This window comes from Aedes aegypti, chromosome 2, assembly GCF_002204515.2.
Source record: "Aedes aegypti strain LVP_AGWG chromosome 2, AaegL5.0 Primary Assembly, whole genome shotgun sequence".
Classification (NCBI taxonomy): domain Eukaryota; kingdom Metazoa; phylum Arthropoda; class Insecta; order Diptera; family Culicidae; genus Aedes; species Aedes aegypti.
In genome coordinates, this window is record NC_035108.1 from 186,276,829 (window position 1) to 186,289,656 (window position 12,828).

The 12,828-nt window shown below is 41.9% G+C and overlaps 1 long non-coding RNA gene across 1 annotated transcript; it reads right to left on the reverse strand.

Annotated features, from left to right (window-relative positions):
• Window positions 1-3,425: 3,425 nt before the first annotated feature.
• Window positions 3,426-3,694, reverse strand: LOC110675459. Its single transcript, XR_002499509.1, has 2 exons — window positions 3,597-3,694; window positions 3,426-3,534 (listed from the first exon to the last, which is right to left on the reverse strand). It is a non-coding gene; the product is annotated as an uncharacterized LOC110675459 (long non-coding RNA).
• Between the last annotated feature and the right edge of the window lie 9,134 nt (window positions 3,695-12,828).

Genomic DNA, 12,828 nt, shown 5'->3' on the forward strand with positions numbered 1-12,828 from the left:
AGAGAAGTATTCGTCAAATGGTCAAGTTTGGAGATCTGGATCTCGGCTTCTAGTGCTCCAATTTTCTTGAAATTTTAATCGCAGTTCAGATATGACTTGAATTTTGCATAACAGAAAATTCACACACACATTTTCTTAGTTACCGCAGCTGTTATACGGTAATATTAGGCATGACAGATTTATATTAGAATGCAGGATTTATAAAAGTGCTATTTGGTCACTTGGGATGTATGGACAGCAAGTTAACCAGAATTTACCAAAAACTATATTCTAAACCTTTTCTCATGATGTCTCCTAATTCGAAAGTCATTTTGATTCGGACACTCACTGGGACAGAGCATGGTTTTCAGCTTAGTATTCTTATGAGCACTTCCACAGTTATTACCTGAGAGCTTTCTTTGCCAAAGTTGCCATTTTCGCATTCGTATATCGTCTGGCAGGTACTATTTTACTCTATGCCCAATGAAGTCAAGGAAATTTCCATTACGAAAAGATCCTGGATCGACCGGGATTCGAACCCAGACACCTTCAGCATGGCTTTGCTTTGTAGCCGCAGACTCTAATCGCTCGGCTAAGGAATGCTTTGCTGCAGCATGCTGATTTTCTGAACTAGGTTTGTGTTCATCCATGTTGATTGCAGTTACTTCAGGCGAAGATTCTTTTGAAATTTTGATACCATACAAACAATAATTATTATGTATATAATTAAAAACAAAACTCATTAAATCAAGAGGAGATGGTTTTATAGTTTGCGATCATTAAGATTAGTTACAGATCGTATTTCAGTAAAAACCTTGATTTAGTCATTCAACGGATTCCGGTGATTTTTTCCGAAAACTGTAGAAAATTATCTTACTCCGTTAATTTTTTTCACCGAACTTTTCAGTTGAGATTACGGTAAAATTTACGGATTACGGTAAAATAATTTAAGTGTACACACTACGAATGCAAACAACCAGAAATAGTATAAGAACTCGCGTAAAAAATCGTACCCATTTGATTCCAATTTTGACCCATCTCTAGTCTAATAAGTTGGTTGGGGTTTTAATCCAAAATAGAACAAAGTTCCATTGAATAAACAAACAAAAACAACAACAATGAAATTCACTCTGTATTTTTTTTCTAAAGCGAAGTATGCACTTCAACAGAAAAGTAATGGCCTATCTCGATGCGTGGGAAATTTCTTGCAAGAAATGGTCAAGAAAAACATTTTTCTTTGATCGCAGTACGCAGTTGAAAAGAAATGTCAATTCAAATGGAACTCACTGTAGGAAATTTCTTGACCATTTTTTGGGCAGAAAGTTTTACTTTTCTTGAGCGGAACAGCATACCTTGCTTAATTTTGTAGAACGCGACTCTGGTTGCATACCGGAATTCGGTAGTCGTTTGTCCTCCCTGACTATGAATCAAACGTCAGCCATTGCATTGTACTCTGGTAGGATAGCTGTTTTTTCTGCTTTTTTATTGAAGCAATCTTGGAATTAAACATTGAATAATTTCAACCACATCCTTCATGAAAGTGTTAGTACGATCGTGCTAGACGAGCCGTTGCGTAAAAGCGTTTAAAAAAAGTCAAGGGAACCTGTCACCAACTGTCACTGGAAAACTCGCACATTTGCTTTGCCATAAAGGGCAACAAGAAGTGAATAATTTTGACCAAAATAAGTTTATAGAAGGAAGTCAAAGAAGGCAAGAAACAATGCCAACTGTCAGTGAGCTGTCTCCTCTCTCTCTGAGGGCTTACTGTGCTGGCGAATCAACGGTGTTGACATAACGTCAAACAAATTATAAGAGCGAAGCAGATCACGAGACTTACGTCAATATCCTGCACTGTAAATTTCAATGGGGTAAACAATGTTAGATTCGCCTACTCATCCTCACATTTTCTCGTATTGTGAGCGTACTTATTGTTTAAGGATGGCTATCTGTTCTGTGCTCCAATGTTGATTGGCTGAGATAATGCTTCATTCGACGAAAGGCCTTCTACGTACAAAAAAGGAGGTGATATACGTGCATATATTATGGGATGAATAATAGCATACAATGCGAGTGTATAAATTTGCTACCAACTAAACTGTGAGCTTATGCGACTTATCGTATGATAACAAATGTTGATTTGACAGCTGCTACGGATTGATTCGAATTACAATGTACGAGTGTACGGGACGAAACAAAACGTACAAATGAAAGAAAAAAGCGTTTTATACGAAGAAACTCATCGATCTGACGACTTTATCCACTGTGTTTGCGGGTTTGATGTAATTTGTATGAATAAACGAGTTATTACGTGAACTTTCATGCGCCTTCTGGTTTTCTGGGCAAATACGCGAATCAGCAGACAGTTCTTCAATTTTGGAATGTCCTATCGCCTTTAGTTTCTGGATGCACTTACGAACACTTATTCCATTACAAAATATTGTACAGGTTTCTATTAGATACTCGTGAACATAGTCAGATTACTTTATGAATTGCTTAGTTGCTTTATAAACATTCTTTCATCAATTCGACTGTATCAGGGCCTTTTCCACTTTTAAACTACTTTAATGGTACGCTTACGGCAATGCAGCTGCTTTATATAAGCAATGATATACTTGGGTTCCATGGTTACTTGGGCCACCTCTCCACATCAAGAATTCGAAGCGGCCATCAAGATAGAGAGAGATCGAGACAAAGAACAAATTTTTAAGGAATACTATATTGAAAAACAATCCGTTATCAAGAAAATAATAAACAATCAGACGTCATTAAACGTTCTTAATTTGTTTTGAATCCCTAAAATTAGGTCTAGTAACCCTTGATATAGAGACGAACAAACCTTGGGCTGAAAGTCTCTCTACCCGCATAATTATGAATCATATTGATACCATTCCCCAGAACATCCACTACTATTTCCGACAATAACCACACAATTCCACAAATAATCCAAAGTAACAATAAAACGACAGTACCCTGAACAGTTTTTACAGTTTGTTAAATGGTAATTGGGAAAATTACAGTGTGGGAAATAGGCGGTTAAGTTATGTTACCATTTAAAAACGTCGATTTTCTCGAACAAATTTTTCGAATTATGTTAATGGAAATGGTTGATATACCATCCAGAATTTCGGTGTCTAACACTATGGCAAACAGTTCAAGAACAGTTGGACAGTTTCTAAAAAAAAATATGGCGGGGGTTGCATTGTTGCATCGCAAAATTTTTCAAATCTTGATAAAAATTATGAAATCACACTGTGCTCCAGTAAATCATTTTTTATTATCAAACAAATTATCCTCACTACAAAAAAGTGTGCTGTTCAATGCAACTGTAAATATTTCGCATTCTTAGCACTGCATAATTTCTAATACCGGTAATGTGGTGAAGTGAAGTTGTAGCTTTGCTGCTGCTTTGTAGGCTGGATCGTACTTTTTAGCCTGACTTATGTCACTGTTTGTTCTCGAATCTGTTCCTCGTCTAACTCTAGTTGCTGGTGGAGGCAGCGAAAGCGGTAGGCTAGCTTCATTTTGCATCCAACAGCTTGCTCGAGTATCGCGATCCTGTTGAAAACACAACATTGAATTGGCCGCAGTTTTATAGAACTTTTAAAAGATTTACTCACCAGCGCTATAGTTTAACCGGATCACAATTAAATTTCGGGAAACATATACTTTTACAGGCAATCAAAACTTCGATTGGAAATACGCAACTTAGTGATTTGTTTTGTTTTTTTTTTTCAATTGCAACATATTTAAAATAATTTTTGTGTTTTCACGATTCACGATCAAATGTATCGAACATAATCAATTTTACCGTATTTTTTTGTATCTAAAATAAAACTCTTTTACGACAAAATTGTTATGAAAAATTATTATATCTTTGTACGAAACATACACTACTAATTGGTTACTTTTAAGCGTGCCTCTACCATTCGGCAAACCGTGGCCTTATACTTCAACTCAGGGACGAAAAAAATCATGCTCACTATACTCAATTCACTGAATTTATGCCAACATCAAAGTAACCGCACCACCACCAATATGATTGTACCAATGAAGATGGCACAAAAGTAGATGGGCAAAACAAACAACGATGCCCGTATGTCGTTGGTGTTTTTGATTATCAGAAGCAGAAGAGTGTCAGTTTTAGAAAATTGATTATCAATAAGGTTCAAATTAATTAAAAAATATGCTGCTATACGGGTAATGGAGGATCCGACGCACGAAATGGATTATATTGACGCGTCTTTAGTGTGTCTCGTGCAGAAATTACAACTTCCCGAAGCTGAATGTAAAAAAGTCAAGCTGGTTAGAATGAATATCATTTTTTGTTTCCGAAAGCGGTTGAGTAGCAGCTGGTTAAAAGGAAACTGACAATCTTGCGCAATCTTTGTAGTGTTGTCAAGGTGAGGATAAAAACAAATGAAAATCAACGAAGATTCTACCCAGCAAGTATCAATGTAGGCGAGGGTAGATTGAGTATTTTCGTCCCTGACTTCAACTATTTCGCACGAATTTAAACCCCCATATAGTTTCACAATGCCATGACAAAATTAGATACTGTTACAATTTGATATGCATTACTCAAATGATTTTTCATAATCTAAAGCTTCAGATTTATTATTGTACAACAAGAAAGCTACTGTTTGTGAAACATTAACCATAACAGTTGAAAGAATGTTACTGTATGGAATGTACGGCGAATTGTGTTTTTCTATGCGGGTAATAAAGAATAATAATGATAATAATAATAATAATAATAATAATAATAATAATAATAATAATAATAATAATAATAATAATAATAATAATAATAATAATAATAATAATAATAATAATAATAATAATAATAATAATAATAATAATAATAATAATAATAATGTTTGTTTGTTTGTTTGTTTATTTTCGACACTTGACACCAAAAGGGTGCATTCGTGTCGTTTGGAAAGTGTGTTACATTCTGATACAATTCAGTTCACTAGTTTTAACAGTAACTCTATAATTTTGTATATAATCCTGTGTCATGAAGGAACTTTAAAACCTTTTTCATGTTAATTTCTTCATTCGTTAATGCTTCTTGTAAATTTGTTGAGCTAATGCCATTGTCTTGTCGTTGTCTGTCGAATTTTCTACATTCAAGGATCAAATGCCGTACATCGAGCACTGATCCGCAGCATTCGCATGTTGGTGGTGCTTCTTTCTTTAGTAAGAAGGTATGGGTTAGCCGTGTGTGGCCGATTCGGAGCCGTGTTAGTATTCGTTGATCGGCTGCGCTTCCGTAATCTGCCCATCTGTGCGTATCGTTCTTAATTTCTCGTAACTTCGAATCTCTGGATTCGTACCACTGCCTATTCCACCGTTGCCGTATACCTTGCTTCATCGCTCTCAGAGCGTCCTCTCCTGGTATTGCAATATTGTTTGCTGGTTGTCCTCTAGCCTCACCCGCTAGTCGATCGGCTTCCACATTCCCGCTGATACCAGCGTGTCCTGGAATCCAGCAAAATCGAATCGGTTTGTTCTTGGCTATATGCTCGACTTGCTGAATCCAGGGATGTTTGGATTTCCCCCCTTCTAAAGCTAAAAGACAGCTGGCAGAGTCCGTTAATACCACAAGCTCCGTACTAAGGTTTGGGATCGAAACCGCCATCTTAAGGGCGTATGCCTCCGCAGAGAAGACGCTACATTGATTTGGAAGGCTATACATTCCTACAAGGCCATTCAAGTAAAAAGCGGACCCTACCATGTCGTTTAGTTTGGAGCCGTCGGTGTATACGATAGTCGAGTTTTGAAAACGAGTAGAGAGCAGTTGCTGTACCACGGGGCGGACTTTCTCCGGCGGATCGCCGGCACGGACAGTATTTTTTACATCCCATACAACTGATGGCTTTCGGGTGTGCCATAGACGATCGCTCTGCCTTACGAGTTGGTCAACAGCGGGAAGTGCTGATCCCGTTATTTCTTCCAGACGGTCTGATGCTCGCTGAATCAGCGGGAGAGTGCTGTTGTTACGATTTTTCGCCAGTATTCGAATGGCCGTCCGCGCTGTGGATTGCGTTGCCAAAAATTCAAATGGCAAAGCACCCGCTTCGGCCATGACCGAACTTGTCGGACTCGTCACAAAAGCTCCGGAAGCGTATCTGATCATTTTGTTGTATGCCGGGGCGAGGGTTTGCAGCGTTGTTGGTCCTCCTCGGCTCACCAGTCCTATTCCGTAGATCAACTTCGCAGTGACTAGCGCTGAACCAACTTGTAAAAGAGTTGATCGGTTCCCTCTTGGGAGTTTAGCCCCAATCATTTGAAGTATCCGAAGACGAGACTCGCAAGATTTTTTAACCATTTGACAATGGGGTTTGAATGATAGTGTTCGGTCAAGAGTGATACCCAGAATTCTTAAACGGTTGGTTTTAGGTACTGATGTGCGATCGATTTGGATTTCGTTCGCTGGTTCTCGACGTGCATTTGGGCTGCAATAAAAAGTATGTGACTTCGTCGCAGATATGGCGAAGCCCACGCTTTTCGCCCATTTGTCGACAGCCTTGACGGCGGCCTGCAGTTTTCGGTGGACGTTGGCAGATTTCGGTCCTCGTACTGCGAGAAGGATGTCATCAGCGTACAAAAGAATTTCAACACCTTTCGGTAGTACCCGAAAGATGGGTTGCATTGCGACTAAGAAAAGCGTCACGGATAGTACCGAGCCCTGCGGTACTCCGTTTTCCAGATCGTGCTCACGAGACAAGTGTCCATCCACAGACACCTGGAAGGTCCGTTCAGAGAGAAAACTTTTTAGCGTGTTGAACATCCTGCCACGTATACGCCAAGACTTCAATGTGCGTAGTATGCCGTGGCGCCAGGTCGTATCGTATGCCTTCGATAAATCCAAAGACGCTATTAGACAGTGCTCATCAGTGATCGGAAGTGACCTCTCTAGCTCCGCAAAGTAAGTGTCGGTGCCACGTCCAGCACGGAAAGCATGTTGACGCTTGTCAAGTCGCCCACTTGACTCCAGTTCGGTAATCAAGCGACGATTTATAATTCGCTCGAAAAGCTTGGACATGCAACTTGTGAGTGAAATTGGTCGGAATGCAGCAGGTCCGGAGTCTTGACAATTTGGCTTAGGGATGGGAATGACGACTGCGTTTCGCCAGCTGGTGGGGAATTCACCGCTTCGCCAGATTTTGTTGAGAAGATTCAATAGCGTCATTTTCACGGAAACGGGAAGCCGTTGAAGCAAGGGATACCCTATTGAATCGGGACCTGTTGAGACACCTCGCCCTTTGTCGAGAGCCCACAGAAGTTCGGCTAGGGTTATATCGATGTTATATACATCGCCGGTGTTATGCGAAAAATCTGTGGACTCTAGTTCAGCTGCCGCTTTCGCCATCTGGAACGATGGAGGGTAGCTTGAGGTCGCCGATCTCTCGCTGTAGTATTTCGCTAGTTCTTCCGCTGCATCATTCGGATTGTCCGTAAACCCGCTAGCCCGCTTCAGTACAACCGGTCGCTGTTGTCGGTTGCCACGCAATGTGTTGACCGTTCGCCACAGTTCGGTCGTCGTGCTGTTTGGGGAAATTTTCGCTACGAAATCTTCCCATGATTTCTCCTTCGCTTCTTTAACCGCTCTTCGTGCTGCTGCTCTAGCTTCCTGGAATTCTGCCAAAGCCTCGGGTTGGTTTGAGTCCGTCTGCTGAAGGCGTCGGAGTGCTCGAAGACATTTTCGTCGTCGTCGAATGGCTGCCTTTGCCTCGGGGCACCACCACGGCACTGACTTCGGTCCGCTTCGGCCACTGGTTCGTGGGATAGACTTCTTCGCTGCTGCTAATATTTTTTCGGTGAAACTAGGAACATCCCACTCAACATCTGCGTCGATGGTTTCGATTGTGATACGTTCGTATAACGACCAATCTGCTTGGTCGTAGAGCCACTTTTGCCGAGTCGTTCGTGGACTGCACCATCCGGGTATGGAAACGATTATCGGGAAGTGGTCGCTATTGTGTGTATCTGACAGGGTACGCCAAGTGAACCTGCATGCCAGACTCTCAGTGCAGATAGATACATCGATTGCCGAGGTATTTCCCGTAGTCGGATCGATGCGGGTAGCTGAGCCGTCATTCAGGATCACTAGTTGTTTGTCCAACGTTGTTTCGGCTATAAATCGGCCAAGTGCGGTTGACTGGTGAGACCCCCATGCGAGATGGTGGGCATTGAAGTCACCGAGAAGAAGAACCGGACCTTCTAACTGCTCGAGAAGTTCACTCAATGCTGCCTGACACTGAGCTGAACTCGGCGGGATGTATACCGATACAACGGTAACCTGGATCGGCGCGTGAAGGCGAGCAGCAACGATATGAAGAGAGGTATCGATTTGCACACGTTCGAATGGTATACCTTCTCGGATGGCAAGGCCTACACCGTGTTGCCAGTAGTTGACGTTCGTCGACTGTAGTAGCAGTGTATAGTTTCTGCCAACGAAGTCTGGCGGAACGACAGTTTGATTCGCCTTGGTCTCCTGCAAGGCTATAACACATGGTTCGAGGTTGGAGATGAGCAGCTTTAGCTCGCTAATGTTAGCCCTAAGACCACGGATATTCCACTGGAGAGCGAAGCAGCTACCAGAGCGACTATCCGTAGCTGATCGTGTGGTGGATGACGAGGTTGATGTTCTTCGGATCGGCGGGTCTGTTGTGGGAGAGAGAGGAAGTGCGGTAGCCTCTGTCGGTGAAAAAACTAGTCTGTCACTTGCCTGTGGGACGCTTTGTCCCACAGTACCAGCTGCTGTCGAAACCATTACACTAGTTCTGCCAATACCGACAACAGCCGGCACTGGGGAAGCGCTTTGTGTAATGTTTCTGCGGTGAACTCTCGAAGGGCCTTCTCCGGGAGATAGGGGTGATGCGATGTATCCTGAAAGATAATCGGGCGCAGCAGCAACTGTTTGCGGTGGTAAAGTAGAGAGACTGACCTGTGGGATGTCTTGTCCCACAGTGCCAGCCGTTGCCGAAACTACTACACGATTGCCTCCAGAAACACCGGCAACAGCCGGCACTGGGGAAAGGCTTTGTGTAGTATCGTCGGTGAAATGGTTGTTGTTGGCGAGGCGATTGGTTGATGCTGGTTGATGTCGATCGAGATTCACTGTGGTTGGTGTGGTTTGATGGGTGCCTGAAAATATTGCAGGCGCGGCAGTACCTGATTGAGGTAGGGATAAGCGAAAACTGACCTGTGGGACGTCTTGTCCCACAGTGCCAGCCATTGCCGAAACAACTACACGACTGATTCCTGAACCACCGGCAACAGCCGGCACTGGGGAAAGACTTTGTGTAGTTTCTTCGGTGCGGTTGTTGATAGCGAGACGATTGGTTGATGTTGGTTGCTGTTGATTGGGATTTGCTGCGGTTGGTGTGGTATGGTGGGCATCTGAAAAGATTGCAGGCGCGGCAGTATCTGTTTGTGGTTGAGAATTCAAAAGACTGACCTGTGGGACGTCTTGTCCCACAGTGCCAGCCATTGCCGAAACTACTACACGACTGCTTCCAGAAACACCGGCAATAGCTGGCACTGGGGAAAGACTTTGTGTAGTATCGTCGGTGTTCTCGTTGTTGGTTTCGATGCTGTTGCTTGATATTGGTACGGTGTGGATGGTAACTCGGTGGGTTTGCAATGTCGTGGTGTCGTGTGGGATTCCATCGGCTACGGAGGTGAACTCGTCATCAACGGGTTGGGGTAAGACGTCCCGGATGACTCCTTCATCCTGCCGTACTTGCGTCGGAAGAGGTACTACACTTTCCCTACTTCCGAACCGAAAAGTCTCGTTGTCCGTGTTCGTGCGAGGGTCTTCGTTGTATTTCGAACGTTGTTCAAGAGTGGGGTTATCGAAGACGCTGGTTAGGGGGTGTCTCCGATACCTCAGACTCTTCGCCGGAATACTCCATCTGAGTCAGGTCATGGGTGGTGGGTGCGGTCTTCTTTGGGGGCGGGCTGGTGTCTGGCGAGGAGGCTGGTTTGGGATAAACGAATTTTGGAGGTCTTCCGCGCTTGGTCTCCTGAACGGCCGGGGAGTTGTTCCTTGAGCGTGTCATCGGGCCAGCCGTCGACTGGGCCACTCGTTGCTCTCGGCTGTGGCGGGGCTTCTCAGCGACGACGGTTTCGCTCACATGATGCACTCTCTCTGGGTTTGACTGCTGCTTGACCTGCTTGATGAAAGCCATCATCTGCTCGATCCTCTCTTCTTTCTTTTTATTTTCTTCCTGTAACCTGGCGATTTCCTTATCCTTTTGGAGCATGGCCGCTTCCAGCTCCTTCAGCTTCTTTTCGAACACGCTTTGTTGGGCGGCTACTTGGGCGTAACTACCGGATTGTTGTTCCACTCGTTTTCTCGCTTCGGGGAAACTCAGGTTTTCACTCACTTTCACCTTGATCACTTCAACCTCTTTTTTATACACAGGGCACTGGCGATTGGTCGACCGATGGTCACCCTTGCAGTTACGGCACGACGGGGCTTCACCGCATTCTTCCCCGTGGAAGTTCTGCGCGCAGTTGGCACAACGTTGCGGTCCAGGGCAACGAACACGAGTGTGCCCGTAGCTGAAGCAGCCGTAGCAGAGCATCGGGTTTGGAAAGTAGGGGCGAGTAGCGACACGGAGCAAGCCAACTTTCATATACTCCGGGTACGTGGTCCTACAGAATGTAAGGATCAGCGCCGGTGTATTGACCCTTTTTCCACCTTCATTTCGGGTGATACGCTGCACACGGATCACCTTCTGGCTAATCATCTCCGTCAAAATGTCCTTTTCCTCCATCTGAATGAGGTCGAAGCACGAGATGACACACCTACTTACATTCAGATTGGGGTGAGGGACAACCTCTACCTCAGTTCCGTCAATTAGCTTCGTTAACTTAAGTAACTTGGCTACTTGGGCTGGGTCGCGAACTCTTAGAGTGTATTTTGTTCCCTGTGCTTCGGTCTTCGCGCTCTCAATTGGGCCGCCGGCACATGCCTCAACCGATTTCCCGGTAATGTACGGGTTGATCGGAAGCGGAGTTCCGTTCTTTCCAGACAGCTGGAGGAACGTCAATTCGCCAAATTGGTTCGTTGGATCCATAAATTCTGGCAATCTACGTTTGGCGGACCCCCCTGGGTCGCCGCTACTAGCGGCCGCCATGTTGTTTTATGACGACAACACTTCTACTGGCAACGGTCACCCGTTACCTACCCCAAATGGACGACAGAAAAGTAAAAGGAAAGATCCTACCTTATTTTTTCCTTGGTCGTAGAAAGCGATGGCCAGGCGTTCCCAAAATTTTGTGCCGCACTGTAGGCACTACTGGACACTACTGTAGTGAAATCCCTGATGAGAATCGCTCAATTTCTCAATTTCACTTACTTCCCAAACTTTCGACACTTTTTATTTTGTTTCAGCGAAAAACAATTTAAGCACACTGTGCACCACCGACTGGTGAATGAGAACGGCCGGGGAGCCGGCTGACGGCGATTTGTTTGGCCGTTTCAAAGCACGTGGGTGTCACTATTTTTCGCCGTTTTTTGTCGTTCTAACACCGATTTTCACCAAACCTTCAATATCCACTTATTCTTCACCACCGCAACCACAGATTCACACGCGTTTCGATCGCGAAAACCGCGAAAAACACAGAAAAACACCTGGTTTAATTCGAACGCGTGTACGAAGACAACCGGTCAACACAGTGTGTCGGAACGATCTCAATAATAATAATAATAATAATAATAATAATAATAATAATAATAATAATAATAATAATAATAATAATAATAATAATAATAATAATAATAATAATAATAATAATAATAATAATAATAATAATAATAATAATAATAATAATAATAATAATAATAATAATAATAATAATAATAATAATAATAATAATAATAATAATAATAATAATAATAATAATAATAATAATAATAATAATAATAATAATAATAATAATAATAATAATAATAATAATAATAATAATAATAATAATAATAATAATAATAATAATAATAATAATAATAATAATAATAATAATAATAATAATAATAATAATAATAATAATAATAATAATAATAATAATAATAATAATAATAATAATAATAATAATAATAATAATAATAATAATAATAATAATAATAATAATAATAAGAATAATAATAATAATAATAATAATAATAATAATAATAATAATAATAATAATAATAATAATAATAATAATAATAATAATAATAATGATTCTTGGAACCTGCAGCATAGTTAGACGGTTCCTGAACCACCACAACTGAGAAGCTCATCCAGCAGACTCATTAGGATAAGTTAAACCGACCAATGAGATCCACAGAGCCTAATCCCCTTTGGCATACAGATTGCCCGGGGTAGGTGAAAGTTTCCAGCATTTTTTGCTGAGAAGTGCCAAAACTCTATAATAATAATAATAATAATAATAATAATAATAATAATAATAATAATAATAATAATAATAATAATAATAATAATAATAATAATAATAATAATAATAATAATAATAATAATAATAATAATAATAATAATAATAATAATAATAATAATAATAATAATAAAAAAATAGTTGCATAAAGCTGTACTGGGATCGCGAGATCATAACGGACGTCCTCATCCGTGCCAACCGCCCCGACATTGTAGTCTACGACAAAAGGATGAAACGAGTTACACTCATCGACATCGCTGTACCGCTGGACCACAATGTCCAATCAACGTTCTCTAACAAGATAGCGAAGTACCACGACTTGGCGGAGGAGTTGAAGCAGATGTGGCACCTAGAGGACGTCCGTATAGTTCCGGTAGTCCTCTCAGCGACCGGAATTGT